Below are 14,127 nucleotides of genomic sequence, written 5' to 3'. Positions count from 1 at the left end.
GTAGACAGCCAGTCATTGTAAAGGAAGAGCAATACTCTTTGTTGAAGATAGCAATGTAAAATATACCCCTGGTGGCTATACTATTGTGACAGTCACATTTGTTCATTTGTGTTTCACCTTTGTGCTAATGGAAATTGAGCTGTTTTGCAAATTAAGTTGTAAGCAGCCAGATACATGAATTCATGAGGAATTTGTGTAAAAGAAATATCCAAACTGAAGCAAACTTCATGCATTGGTAGAAAATGAAAACGAGTGAATGATTTGCCAAAAGTAAAATATATATAATATATAATATATATGTATATATAGCTCCATTTAGTACTAAAAGCAATGAGGAGAAGATAAAAGAAATAAAAGAGAACAAAAGGTCTTCAGAGAAAGAGTGGAAGGCAAAATGGAAGACAAGAAGTATGAGATAGGGGTCCACGTGTTCATTCATTTATGTATCATTTCTTCAACAAATTTAGTAGGTGCCTAGTATGTGACTTAATTATCTTAATTAACTTAATTAAGCAGATTAATGCAGGTCTTGTCCTCAGAGATTCTATTGTGTACATTAAATTATAAGACATGAAGTTCACTGGGTGCTTTTTGGAGGCTAATATCTCCTTGGAGTATTGCTTGATCCAGGTTTGTCTTTCCATATTTAATTCTCCTTACCCATCTGAGCAGAACCAAGAAAAATATGTTCTTCATGGAATTCTTTAATCACCAGGGTACTTTTTTAGCTTTAATTGGACATTTATGTTCCAGATGAAAGTTAAATTCCTTTTGCATTTAACATACAATGGATAAAAGAGAAGACATTGGCCCAATAAACAAATACTGCGATTTAAAAGAAAAAATAATCTGTTGGTATACATGAATCATTTCACCAATGCACTGGGAGCTAACCATGCTTTAAAGCAATCATGACTGATAGAAATAAGCTTTTGTATTCCTACCAGTACACTCCCATCCACAACACTATGGCTCAATTTAAAACATGTATTTCCTGCTGCATTTGTCTTCTTATGTAATCCAGCGGCCCATAACCCCCCTTGTTTTGATTTAGTGATATTCATGGTCTCAAATCCAGAATTCACAACTACATGGTCACAATAAAACAAATCCACAACATAGAACTGTTGGTTTGGACCGGTACGCCTAATTATTTTTTCATTGCATAATCTGCCAGTATCTACAAACTGGGATGTAGTTAAGTAAAGTTTTAACGTTCAGATTCTCCTAAAATCTGGAAGATTTGGCTTCAGGCATCTACAGTCAGCTGGATCCAAGTCTAAAGTAGCAACGAGCAAGAGATTTGCAACTCATCATTCAGAAGCCCAGCTTTATTGATGCCTGACTCAGAGACCAAGGGTCTGCCAGCAGACATTGATGTGTTGTTAAGGCCGTATGACTACTTTCTCGTTAAACCATATTCCTAATATTGTAAGAAGTGCTTAAACGTTTCTTTTACTGAAAAGTACTATTTCTTGTGCCTATAAATAAACTAAATGCAGAAGGAAAACTTGCTATTTGGTCCACACTTTGCATCTGTGTATTTGGTTCTAAGTTAATCACTGCACTCACTTCAGAATTTAGGACAGATCAGGACTTATCATGAACAACCCAGATGAGGACAATTACTTACAAGGATGAGCCTGAGGCTGCACCCCAGAAGAGGAGTAATCATCTCATGGAAACCGGATTACTCCAGTGATAACAATAATAACCCCCAGAGCTCTTGGCTAGCCAGAATTGAGACAATAACCCATCGAGACACACCTTTAACTGAAGTTGCTTGACTATGCATACTGTTCACCTGTGTCCCAGTTCTTTGTCTATTTAAGCCTGTCATTCGTACCTTTGCTTTGAAGATGGCTAACAATGAACTGAAAATATTGTCTTCCTATGGCTGCTCATGCCACAAAATAAACCTCCATCCCTGCCCTTCACCATATCTATTTATTTGAAGCACAGGGACAAGTAACGAGAATTGATATATGAAAAACCCAAGGAGTTTAGGTCTGGTTTCTTAACCTCTGGCTTTAGTGCTGGTATCTCTCAAAAAAGGAAGAGGCAACAATGCTTGATAAGAAATGTATTCATTACCTTGCCCATGTATCTGTAACCCCTCTGAACAGTATTCTCACAATAAAAAAAGAAAATGTGAAAAATAAATAAATAAAAAGGAAAGCAAACTCTTTTGTTAAAGTTCCAGAGTAAGCATTTTTTTTTTCCTTAAAGGACTACATACAAACACTGTAGGCTAAACTACTCACCTCTGTTGCAACACAATGAGAAATCAGGGCCATGATTTGTAAACTTTGGATTTATGCTACTGTGTGTTGGCTGTAAACATAAGAGCTCTCTTTGAACCCAGGTCCTCATGCATTATGATGCCCATGCAGTCAGCTATACCTCTAGACAGGCAGGAGTTTTTAACACCTACTCTACTCATTTTTCAGCTCCATTTTCTACCAAATCAACTTTTCCCCCCAGTTTTCCTTTCCATCTCTCATGAGACTTCTTTGTGAATGTTTATATTTGTTTCAAAACAATTATTAAAAGATACTCATAATATTTTAAATTAAATTTCTGGACTGAGAAAATTCAGCCTGCCTTGGAGAACAGTACATATAGGTATCAAATGATTCATAGCTACATAGGTACATGGCTATGAATTTATCAGTGTCTTCCTCAAAAACTTCACTGCTTCTATACTGTCAATAAACTAAACTAATATACGCTCACCTTTCTTTTGGGACCGCTATAGTGCTTTCCCCTGCCTTAACTCATACATTATTTGCTCCAATCATTCTGGACTATCGATTTTCTAAAAATAGCTCTTCCTTTCTGCTCTTCAATTACTTTGATCAAGCTTCCCATAATCTAGAAGAGAAGGTTTAAAGAAAACCCAGTTTTACCCATATTTCAAAGGCCTGAACTCATAATACACCATAGTCCTTCCCAGATTCCACCAGTAATAAGTAAGATCTTCAGCTTCAACAGATCTTAGCACAACAGAAGCACTTCTGATTAAGTCATAGCATATGAGATTTGTTTGTTGTTTGTTTTTGTGCCAATCCCTGGGCTGGCCTCAAACTATCATCTTCTATATCTCCTGAATAGCCAGAATAACAGGTATGGGCCAAGCATGACTGCACACTGGCAACCTAGTATATTATGTTTCATGCTATATAAATATACATGTCTGTTTTACTCTGTGAAGGTAGGAAGTGTGTCCCATTCATCTTGCTCTTCCAGGGGTCTAAGCATGCCTTGCTCAAGGAAAATGGCCCACCAACCTTGTTGAATTCACATACTGCATTAAAAAAAAAATTGACAGTGTGAGGAAGATGCTGTGTGAATTTCTAAATTCCTTTTAACTAGTATGACAAAAATGGCCTTAATTCCTGACCTAGATGACTTAAATTTATAAAAATAGTACCTGGGGGAGAAAAGAGGGCAGAGTTCTAGTTGAAAGACCCATTGGCACTTCCTGGTTGGTGACATTCTGCTCCATTCACTGAGTATCAGGGACTCAGATGTTGTTGTGTGATGAAGTCATTTCAACCAGAAATGTTGCAAAGAAGAAAAACTCCTGCAGCCAGAGGAAAGCCCTGGTATTCAGAGTACAAAATTCTAATTTTGAAAAATGTGTGAAATTTTATGTCTTACATTCTTAAGTTCTTCTTTTCAGTATGAGAGCAAAAAAGAAATCTGTTGGCAATACTGTGCTTGCCACATTCATGTTGCTAAGCAAAGGGAATCTAGGGAGAAAAGGAAAAGCTGGTTGGTGAATCAGGGGCAGTAAAATTCTAATCACCTCTTGGTGCTTTGCTTGACTGGCTTTCAGGGGGAGGAAGGCAGCAGGGAGAATTGGTATATCCAGAAGCTCAGGAATGTAATCCCAGGGTTCACAAAGGAAAAGGAAAACTAACACTATGAAGTAGTTTAAAAGATATGATCTCAGTTGTAGTTTAAAAAAAAAAGATGAGGCAGCTTCATATAGCTCCAATGAGCTCTAGACATTTTTCTCCAATAAGTGGTTACAAAACAGCTACATAATAGGAAAACGACCAGTCAAATACTATCTTCTTTTAAGATGATAGTAATATCATCTTTAATCTTACAAAAATCAGGGTTGGGAAGTTGGCTCAGTGGTAGAGTGCTTGTCTCATATGCACAAGGCCCTGGGTTCAATTCCTCAGCACCACATACGCAGAAAAAGCCAGAAGTGGCACTGTGGCTCAAGTGGTAGGGTACTAACCTTGAGCTGAAGAGCAAAGGGACAGCACCCAGGCCCAGATTTCAGGCCCCATGACTGATAAAAAAAAAAAAACAGAAAATCTTACAAAAATTTTCATTACAAATGTTCTGAACTATAAAGACATAGGTTTCTAGTCATTGGAATAGATACATACACACATGTATATATATGTATATATATCTGTATATATGTATGTATATATATATATATATGTATATACACACACATACACATACATATGTATGTGTGTGTGATTCTTTGAAATAGAGACTCCACAGCAGGATGCTTTGTTAAAGGGCGAGAGTGTAGGAATCTGTAAATAAACATTATATACTGTGCATCCCCACCCCTCAGAGTCTGATGAATGTTGGAATAATATTGATAGTCAGACTACCGCAACAAACTATTATCTTGAATTCACTTGATAATATATATGTATAAAAGGGGGGAAAGGGAATATTCCTAAAGCAAATCAAATGCTTAGCTTTTTAAATTTCCATTTTCCATGAAAAGAATCGAAAATCTCATTAAATGATATCCACGAGTCTTGATTGGCTCTATAGGAATCATTTGTTTTGTAAAATAACTATATTTGTGTGTGTGTGTGTGTGTGTGTGTGTGTGTGTGTGTGTGTGTGCACGTGCCAGTCCTGGTGTTTGAACTCAGGGCCTGGGCATTGTCCCTGAGCTTTTTGCTCAAAGATAGTGCTCTATCACTTGAGCTACAGCTCCACTTTCAGCTTTTTGGTGGTTAGAAGAGTCTCACAGGGGCTCTTGTCAAGGCTGGCTTCAAACTGCGATCTTCAGATCTCAGTTTCCTGAGTAGCTAGGATTTCAGGAGTGAGCCACCAGTGCCCAGCACTGTGAAACATTCTTAAAACATATTGCTTTTATATTTTGCAGTTCCTTTTGGCAACGGAGTCTTGAGGACTTTTCTGCAGGGGCTAGCTTCAATCAGTGAGGTCTCAATTTCCTGTGTAGCTAGGATTATAGGCAGAACCACCTATACTCACCTTGTGGTCATAATTGTATTTTATCAACTGTATGTAAGTAGATTCTCAAATGATAAAATAAGAACACAAAAGACATTACTTCACCCAAAAAGAATAAAAAGGTAACAAAATTCAAAACTCAAAAGAAAATTATATGTGTTTGGCAATAACTATTCCATATCAGATCATCTTCATTTAAATAACTTGTTTACCAAAGCAATGGAAAGAAAAACATTTTAAATTTACCAAGATGACAGGGCAGGGCACAATTCAAGTAATTTGTTCCTCCAATTTCTCTTGCTTTGTTCCCATCACTAGTTCCCAAGAGGAACATATCTACTGATACCTAGTAACCAAGAAACACTTCCAAGACCCTGCCAATATTAACATCCCATACACACTTTTTCTTGTTCATAGATGTGTAAGAAGAGAGTTTACTGCCCATGCCATGATCACAGTAGGTCAGGATAGATCTAATGAAGGTGTTAAGAATGCCCATGGTTTCTTGCGCAGATGTTGGGTGCAGGTATGAAGATGGACATGGAAGATGGAAAATTCCTGCAGACCCACCTGAACAGGGGCAAAGAAACAGGTCAACCAAAGCAATGCTTTGTAAACCAGGCCAGGAGCCTTCTGCTCTCTAGACAGGCTTCATGCCTGATATAGGTACTGGATCTTTCTGCCTGTAAGGTAAGTGCTGGTGATTGGCTATGACATTCTTTACTGTTCCTTGTTGGATAGTTGAAAGTAGATTCATGGGAAGCCCTTTCATGATTCTAAAATTCCCCCCTTAATTTCCCTAGTCAGTTCCCTGGCTGATAAATATTCCAAGGTATAAATGGAAGAATGAACACAGTCATCCCAACATTCTACCTCTCTTATAACTGACATCTTCCTAGGAATCAGCATGCCCAAGCCCATCTCACCATGTTAACATTATGTCCACATATCTTGATCACAAGCAATGAAAACCTAGTCAAATACTCATAGACGTCCGGTGTGAGGGATGAAGTCTATCGTATTCATGTCAAGAAGATGTCTCTAATCTCCAAATCTAATTTACTTTGTCCAAGGGGAAAATAAAATCACTTTAATCTAATCTTTCCCAGTAAATTCAAGATGATTTTCAGTGATCATCTCAATCTGTTTTAATGTTCACCATCTTTTCCTTAATTGATTTCATATCCCTACCCATAACTGATAACTTACCACCAACCTAAATAATCTAGAAATTGGAGAGTTGAGCTTCCCTTTGTAAAACCATGACAACCGTTAAATAGTTGTGATCTGCCAGCTTCTCTCACATTCTTTACAGCTATATAAAGTAACAGGTAAATTCCTATTACATTCATCCTGGTATGTAATTAACCTGTGCCACCGTTTTAACCCTAAACTGTGACTCCTTTAGGAAAAACTTCATATCTCATTCATCATAACCTCAGCTTCATCACTGACACCTAGACAAATGTCAGGGTATTACAGATGCCCAACAACATGATGAATTGGACCTTAAGCACGGATGTAGTTCTACTTTAAACTTTCCTTGTCCTGGGCTACACATTCTTCTGTAGCACCGTATTCTTGCCAAACTAATATTTACTTCTTTTGATAAACTGTCATGTACTGGGAAGGAATAGGTACAGTATGACTCCTTCATAACAAGTCTTATGGTAGAACCATCCCCATCTCCTTCTCTCCTCTTTTTTTGAACATAGTTAATCTTTTCTCATCTCCAGCATTTTCAACCTATGACACCTTTTCTGAGGCCTATGACAATCAATGCTTGGTTCTCAGACTCTTCTCCCTCCCTCATGCCAGTTAACCTCTGTGTGCTCATGAGAAAACTACTTAACCTGGACTGGGAAGGTAGCTCAGTGGTAGAGTGCTGGCCTTGCATGCATGAGGCCCTGGGTTTGATTCCTCAGCACCACATAAGCAGAAAAAGCTGGTACTGTGGCTCAAAGTAGTAGAGAACTAGCCTTGAGCTAAAAAGCTGAGGGAAAGCACCCAGGCCCAGAGTTCAGGTCCCACGACCGACAATAAAATAAAATAAAATAAAAAAGAAAACTACTTACCCAGCCGTTTATACATAGAACAGTCCCTTTGCTCTCCTCATCACAATCCAGCATGTGTTCTATTTCAATTCTGAGAACTTCCCGACTTATTCAGCTCTCCCTCTCCCTCCCACTCTCTTTTCTCTCTCTCTCCTCTTCTGTCCTCTCCTCTCCTTTTTTCCTCTCCTCTCTTCTCATCCCTTCTCTTCTCCTGTCTTTTCTTTTATTCTTTCTCATTCTTTCTGTATTTATTTTCTTTTTCTGGCACAAAGGGAGCGTGATTTGGGATGTAGGATTTTGAATACAGTCCATGAAAATTAAGGAAACTTTGCAACTCGCTTTGGCCTACTGGATAACTGACACATGTCTACTATCACAGGCATAACCTCCTGACGTTTGAGGATGCCATGGGGCAAGAAGAAAGGAAAAAAAATTCTTTCCTCTGCATTAGAAGTTTTACAGGTTGTCAGCTTGGAGTTTTAAGATCTAAAAAGAGGATCTGGCAAGAAGAGGAGGAGACAACAATTACAACCTAAAACAACATCTGTTATGTTGAGTTGTGCTATTTGCTGTCACTTTATAGGTTAGCAAGTCTAATCTGTAAAGCTGTTTATTTCTGCCTCATGAGGGATTACTGCAGGGCTCATAGCGCAAAGACAACAGCAGTCTAATCCCTACTCTGCCATTAACTCACAGCATTAAAGCCAGACATGTTACATTCAAGATTTATTGGAAGTTTCTATCAGAATTAAACGATGTATCTTGCAAGAACTACAGGGTTCCAGTGAAGCTACTGGCTGTAGAAGGTAGATGGATGCTATCATCCCACTTTACAACTGATGAAAATGACTTGCTTAAGGTTATTTCCACCAGAAAATCAGAGTCGGATTTCCTACTCAGGTTGGTCAAGTTGAACCTCTCAACCCTTAAGTATGAACCCTTCTGTTCACCATTTTCTGGCCTATCTAAACAACAAATTCTCTTTCTTAGAGAAAAAGAGAATTGAGGCAATGTATCAGCTCTTGTTTCTCCACCACACACCTGACCAGAGTTCATGAGCTGGCATCAAGGTTTCCTCCTCATGCCCAGCACTGAAGAAGGTGTGAAGTTATTTTTAAAGTTGGAAATAATTTCACACATTATCTAAATGTGAAAAGTGCATAAAACCACTTTTAACTATTTATCTAAATGTGTTCTTTATAACCCCTTGAGAAGACCCAATTTGAATGAACTACCTCCCTCCCTCCCTTCCTTCCTTCCTTCCTTCCTTTCCTCCCTTCTTTTTTTTCTTCTTTTTTCCTCTCCTTTTCTCCTTTCTTCTCTTTTCTCTCATTTTTTCCTTTCTTTGTCTTTTTCCTGCCTTCCTGCCTTCCTTCCTGCCTTCTTTCCTTCTTCTTCTTCTTCTTTTTTTTTTTGGTCAGTCGTGGGGCTTGAACTCTGGGCTTGGGCGCTGTCCTTGAGCTCTTCAGCGCAAGGCGAGCTCTCCACCACTTGAGCCACAGCACCACTTCCTTTCTTTCTTTTCTTTTTGTACCAGTCTTGGGTACTGCCCCTGAGCTTTTGTGCTCAAGTCCAGTTCTCTACCACTGAAGCACAGCTCCACTTGCACTTGCAGCTTTTTTGGGGGAAGTTACTTAGAGATAATAGTCTCATGGACTTTTTCTCAATGTCTAGCTTCAAACTGCAGTCCTCAGATGTTAGCCTCCTGAGTAGCTAGTGTTACAGGCATGAGCTACCAGTGCCTGGCTCAATTACAACTTTTATATACACTTGTTAGTATGTACTTAGGGGTGCAAAGTGTTAAAATACATCCTCTGACAGTTTTTTAAAATATCCTTAAACATCTTATGAAATCTGGCTCATTGCTACATTGTTTTCATATGCTCCAATATTTCTATTATTTACTTCTAGTTTCTGGGTTATAGATGCTATTTAAGAATCAGTTACTTATTGCAAGGTTAGGGGAGGGTGTGAAATAGCTTTAGCTAAGAACAGAAATTCTATTTTAATTTGTTTCTACAGAGAAGCTGGCCAGGCTCCAACTTTCTAATATTGTTTATCATAATTTATAAAATCATAGTTATTTTGAGAAAGATTTTGTTTTAGTTGTTAGAATTAAAAATCCTTTTAGACTTTTTTGTAATTGATTACCTTAAATTCACTGTATATTTCTGTTGATTTTATCCTGCAGGTTGAGGTCCACCCTCACAAAAATGAAGAAAGCATTGCAAAGAAAATTTTATAATGCTTTCTCTAATTGTGAAAGTAAATATTTAAACCTGGAGATTATATCCAAGAGTTTTCATCGCAGCCTTTAATATCCGAATGTGAAGGCTCTATGTGCAAACTATGTGTGAACAATCAGGCAAAAAAATTGTCTATAAGAAATCAACAAACTTCAGCAATGAAAACTACATGCCCTAACATCTTATGATTCCATCATTTAATTACCACATATAGATGAAAAAGTGTTTACCAGACAATGGTGAAAACAGATGAAACTTCTAACTTAAAGCAGTCTGGGGGATTTTACTTTCAAGTGATAGGAGAAGATGCACACTTTAAAAAGAAGAGAACATTAATATTCTATCTTATAATTTGAGTGATTTTAATGAAAATACTTAAAGATATGCAAAGATACCATTCTAGGCATTAGTAAGTAAGACATCTGGCATTGCCAAGGACAGTACTGTAGCAGGCTACAGCTAACCAGATACTTGGAAGACTCGAGGACTTAAGCCTGTTACTAATCAGGTACTAACACTGAAGTCAATGGCAGGGTGACAGTATCCTCTTTTTTATATAAAATGATGAGGAAAAAATAACTGTCATTCGTACAGGAAGCCTTTCAAAATTAGAACTTCTTTAGATACTTAGGGAGGTACTGGGGTGTTTTGTTTTTATTAAATGTTTTTATCTTGTTTTATTAGTTCTTAGTTATCTTTTACACTCCCTAGACTTTAGTGTATATGTGCTATTTTAATATTCAAGGGAAGCTCATTTAGAACATGCGTGAAATCCGATGTTATGTAGCTCTATGAGGCATGCATTAATGCCTAAGTCCACTAAGATGAGACCATCTATTCTAGCACTCCAAGACCATTAAAATACATGGTTAGCCCTAACTAATTGACATGTCCCATTTGGCTATGTGAATGTCCCCTAACCCCATATAATGAACTATTGTAACATCCCCGTAATATCTGAGGTCTCTAGATATGTGCTCTCAGAGCCTTGTGCCTTTGTATCACATGCATATTGGAAAGTCTCTTTGACATAAATGCCCTGAGGAAGAGCAGAAGATCATTTGCTAAAACTGAAATCAGAGAACGAGCACTTAGTCAAGCGAAACATTATTTAAAGACACAGAAAGCTGTATTGCTTCATATTTTATAATTTCTAATTGCCCATGAGAATAAAAATATTAAAAGTCCATTGCCTAGATTTAGGAAGAATAAGAAATGTATTATCTAAATAGAGCAATTCCTTAAAGAAAGACACTATTGTTACTTATAACAGAGCAGACATAAACCCAACCAGCCATACTCAGGAGATATGGCTCAAACTTCCCATGTTTATATTGATCATCGGGAAAAGCTTTGTGGTCAGAACTCCAGAGGGATAATGATTATACATGTTGCTTGTTTACATGAATTAATTAAATGATGTGGGTCATTCTGGAATCTTACAGAACTGAAAAGAACCTTATTCTTTAGATGGATTCACACATACACTCCAGCTCAACTTCTTATTCAGAATACAAATTGTTTTCCTCATTACTAAGTTCACAAGGAATTGGGGGAAAAGCAAAGGATAGATGCTGACAATAAATAAAATTGGTACCACAGGAAATAATCAGCATTTCCACATTGCACATAAATACACTATAATGATGCTTGGATTGACAGTATAACAGGTTATGGTTTTTTAACAGTTAATGGCAATTACCCTCATTGGTTAATTAGATCCCATGTGCATAAGGAGCCACCTAGGGAATGTTCTTTATTATATATATAAAGAAATTGGGGCTGATGAGTTACATGACCCACGTTATCATTAGGAAGAAAGAAATACTTGCAATTTATATAAATTTGCAAATTATATAATTTAACCAATTTTCATCATTCTGATGATACATATTTTAAATTTTTATTGTTATAATTTTTATTAATTTTTTTCTCCATTTCATTCTCATGTCTCCTTATCCCTTATTTTACATGAAATTTTCTGATTTACCTAATGTTCTATGAAGGAAATACAAATTGGAGCCTTTGGAAATTTAAAATCCATCTGAGCTCTACAAGCAATCATAAGACTCTGGAAAAGGCCTATGGAGGAATGACCAGGAGTGAGACTTCATGAAATCCATCTCCAGGCATTCAGTGAAAAAAACTAAAAACAGAGTAACACCACAATCAGAATATAACTTGCTAGTATTTTCAAAGAAAGTAAGTTCGTTTTATTCTACAACACGTGAAATGATTTAGAACAAACTGCCTGACAATGGCTTAAACCTAATATTTGATAAAAACAAAAACCTACCATTGTCTCTAAGGTATGGAATAGAAATATTTAATCTTAAAATTTAAAAACAAGGAATTTATTAACATTCTCTCTCAGATAACCCAATAAGTAACAGAAAGGCAAATCGTTTGAGTGAGAATTTGACCACTTGTCTTTAAGGAGTTACCTTTCTACAAGAAGTGACTCTAGTTTGCTATATGGAATGTTGTTCTCAGAAAGAATTGTTGCCCTCCACCATTCTTGACACAACTATGTATTATAGAAGGTACTAGTATGAATATCCAAGTCATATTCTGGTCTTTCTGGAATAAAATTAACAAAACACTAGCAATTTTATTTTCTGCTACTGATAAGTGGAGTATACTCCTAGTTATGTAATTGTGTCTATTCATAGTGAGGGAAAAATATGAGAAAGTAAGATTAAATGTTTGTGGTCATCAGTTTGGCAAGCATTATCATTTGATTTTCTTTGTTGTATTTGCTTTGGAGAAAGACTTCTAATTTTTCTCCTTTCCTAATCAGAAATGAAATATTTGGCCAAATTCATTTTTGGATGAGAACACACTGAGGCAAGGAAAAAAATGACCAAACATAGGCTACAGAATTTTACTAATTAACCCCTAAGTAGGAGGACTTTTTCTTAATAATGACTAGTTTACTTTCCTATTGCTGTAAGAAAATTACTTTGTGTTCCCGTGTTTTAATTAATGTGGAGAATACATATGATAAACTAAAGCTGTATATTCAAAAAGGAGAAATGTATAATGTTTGGTTGGGAAAAGTTCATATTCAACTGAGGTAGCAAAGGTAAGATCGTATTTTGCTTTTTAATGTTTTGCCTTAAATGTATTCATAGAACTCTGTGCTCTAACAAACTTTACAGGGGAAATATAATGATTGAACTCTTCTTACAAAGAGAAATATTCTACCAGGATAATTTGCATAGAAAAGATTAGAACATCACAAACTGGAAAAAGGATTCATTAGTAAAAAGTGAAGAATGGCTCCGGTGAGAAAAGTATTTTTTTAAACAGACTGGTGGGAACCCAGAGTAAGGAGGTGAATTTGTATGCTCACCACCACTTTGATTCTTCGAAGGTAGGGTGATAGCCTTTGATGCATTCAGGCAGATGAACATAAGCACCATGGCCTTCGGAAGTTAAGAAGCTTATCTAGAAATCACATCCCTGGGCAAAAAGCCATGGGCAAAGCTGGCAATAAATAGACTGCAAATTTGAAATTTCCAGGTTGGTTTAGAAAATAGGTCTCTCCGTTTTAAATTTGAAAAAATAATAAAACAATTCCCTAAATTGTTAGCATGTCATCCTTTCTATGGACTCCAAATGAGGCAAGTCCTAAGAAGAAAGTAATAAGATGTCTATAATTTTGCTCACATAGGGAACACTGGAAGAAGTAGGACTTCTTATTGTAGAATTAGATATTAAGAGAATGGTTTTTACAGAAGGCAACATAATTTCATAGCACCCTTAAAAGTATAAGAGTATTTCTCAAACTCCCCTGGTTGATGTCAATCATCCATTATGCATTTCTCTCACACAAGAGTTTATCTGAGTCCTGAGCTATGAAAAATTGAGTTAAGGAATTCCATTTATCCCCTTTTGAGTTGGTAAAGTGGTGTTGTTTATGTGAATGAAAATAATCCTTTTCAAGTCTGAAAGAACACCATCTGGTTCTGATATTGGAGAATTTGGTGAGCAAGTCCATGTTTACTCTAGACTTATAAGTTTTAATAACATTCCATCTGGAATAATTTTCCCATACTGGAATAACTATTTTTATTACACCCTAATACCAAAGCCCTTCTAGTCTTTTGATTATTTAAGGTGCTTTTCCACAAATAATCTTACATAGCATAGTTGAGTGTAGAAATAGCTTCCAATTGCAGCCATGCATTTAGGGCCATGCTGTGGAAGATGTTCTAATTAGCACTCTTCTAGATAAAGGAAGTAGGAACTCATTCACAGCAGCATAGGTAAATGTGTGTTTATTATGATCTTACAATGTCATGCAGGACCCAGAGAAACTGGAACAATGTCATATTGTGAGCTCACTCTGGATTCTCAGTTCTGCTTCTACATTTTCTGCACCCTCCAAACATCTCTTCTATATGCTTAGTATGGTCACTCACACTACTTATTCTGTGCCTCCCACTGAAGTTTGTAAATTCATCATTGATCAAATAAGGTTCAAGTTTTTGAGCTACTTTGTTCAGTTCTTGAGAGAAATATCTGAATGACCTCTGTCCAATGAACTGATTTAGTTCACTTTTAATGAGGACTTTA

At 36.7% G+C, this 14,127-nt stretch overlaps 1 protein-coding gene across 2 annotated transcripts in view; it reads right to left on the bottom strand.

The window, feature by feature from the left end:
* Positions 1-14,127, bottom strand: part of Prkg1 (protein kinase cGMP-dependent 1) — a 1,051,642-nt gene that overhangs the window by 818,774 nt on the left and 218,741 nt on the right. The window lies entirely within an intron of this gene.

This window comes from Dipodomys spectabilis, unplaced genomic scaffold (genome assembly GCF_019054845.1).
Source record: "Dipodomys spectabilis isolate Male_0828 unplaced genomic scaffold, ASM1905484v1 ptg000125l, whole genome shotgun sequence".
Classification (NCBI taxonomy): Eukaryota; Metazoa; Chordata; class Mammalia; order Rodentia; family Heteromyidae; genus Dipodomys; species Dipodomys spectabilis.
This window is presented reverse-complemented; position numbering and strand designations above follow the sequence as displayed.